Genomic DNA, 1,774 nt, shown 5'->3' with positions numbered 1-1,774 from the left:
TCTGGGATTTATTTATCTTCTATAATTGAAACTTTGTAGCCTTGAGCAAAGCCCAGGTCTGGCTAGAAGCCTGGGTTGCCAGCCCCTCCTTGAGCGAAGGCCATGGCCGGCTGGAAACAGGTATCTGGGATTTATTTATCTTCTATAATTAAAACTTTGTAGCCTTGAGCTGAGCTGAGGGCCAGCCAGGGCAGGCGGGAAGCTTGGCTTCCTCCATTGCAGGGGGCAACCCAAGCCTCCTGCTCGCTCCAGCTTCATGGCCGCTGCCATCTTAGTTGGGTTAATTTGCATACACGCTCCTGATTGGCTGGTGGGTGTGGCTGGCAGGCGTGGCTTGAGCATAGCAGAGGGATAGTTAATTTGCATGTTTCTCTTTTATTATATAGGATACTTTGGCTTATCAAACTCATTTGATGAGATTTTGATAAGATACGATAGCTTAGTTGCTTTTCAAGCTTTTGGCTGGAATCAGTGGTTTCTGGCAAACATGGACTTGCCTTTCTTTATCGCAGTTGGGGTTTTCAGTTTTCTTAGTAGTTCAGCTTGTACTTGAGTCACCAGATGTAAGTTAGACATTTCTCTCTTCAGTTCCAGGTATATATTTTGCACATTATCACTTGAAATGCTTAGTCTTTGGAGATCTCTGCTCTGCAGATTGTCTTCCTGAGATGGATCCTTTGTTTGGCTTTTTGTAGCTCTATTCTGAGATTGTTACATTCTTTCTTCAGTTCTAGTAGTTCTTGTTCTAAGCCATGGATCTTCAGGTCACAACTCAACTTTTCCACCTCCCAGTTTGATGAAGGTGGATTTAAATTCCTTATCACCTGCTGAGTTTCCACCTCTGTTCTTAGCTGGAGGAGTTCTACTTCTTTAGACTGCAGCTGTTCATTCAATACTTTCAAAGATTCAGAGTTGTCTTTATTCATTTTATCCAACTTGCTCTTTAAATTATCTCTATCAATGCAAACCTCTCGATATGTATGGTAGGCCTTATTTACTTGTTCTCATCCCGCAGAACTTGTTTCTTCATCTAATAAAGTGCCTGTAAGCTTTTCTTACAAAAATCTTATTCTTTTCTTTAGGAAAGAGTTCTCTTTTTCTGAATCCTTGAGTTGTTTTTTGATGTCTTCATATGCAGTGACAGGGGCAAAACGTGAAGCAACAGACTCATCTGAATATGTTGAGACCAGAGTCACTGTATCTCTCCTATGGGCTTTTTCATGATTTAGAATGCAGATATCATCTTCTACCAGTGTATCCATGACAGCCCGAGTCAGGCTACATAGTGCGCAGCTGAGTTTCGATTCCCCAGCGTTAGGAAACGGGTCACCAGGGATCACCACGGGCTTCCAGTTTCCTCGAAGACACTGCCACTTCCCCAGCAAAGGCCTCTGTTCCGGGTACACCATGGAGGGATTCCCATTGCTTTGGCCTCGGCTGCACCAGGACTGATCAGTGGGCTGGGGCCTGGAGGATCGGGAAGGAGTCTATTTTTTATAGATTTTTATCTTTCTGGAAAATTTTCACTTTATCTAGGTAATCTAATTATTGGCATATCGTATGAATAAGGCATAGTATCCTCTTTATAATCCTTTTTTTGTTCCCCTAAGGTCTGTAGTAATGTCTCCACTATCACTTCTGATTTCAGTAATTTGGTTATTTTCTCTTGGTCAGTCTACCTAGTGCATGCAGGTCAATACGGTTGATCTTTTCAAACAACTAACTTTTGTTTTTGTTAATCCTATCTAGTGTTTTGCTATTCTTAATTTTCTTT

At 41.9% G+C, this 1,774-nt stretch overlaps 1 pseudogene; it reads right to left on the bottom strand.

Moving 5' to 3' along the window:
* Positions 1-468: 468 nt before the first annotated feature.
* Positions 469-1,433, bottom strand: LOC102243941 (annotated as a pseudogene).
* Positions 1,434-1,774: the final 341 nt, after the last annotated feature.

Source organism: Myotis brandtii, unplaced genomic scaffold, assembly GCF_000412655.1.
Source record: "Myotis brandtii unplaced genomic scaffold, ASM41265v1 scaffold305, whole genome shotgun sequence".
Classification (NCBI taxonomy): Eukaryota; Metazoa; Chordata; class Mammalia; order Chiroptera; family Vespertilionidae; genus Myotis; species Myotis brandtii.
The sequence above is the reverse complement of the archived record's forward strand: the minus strand, read 5'-3'. Positions and strand labels throughout refer to the sequence as shown.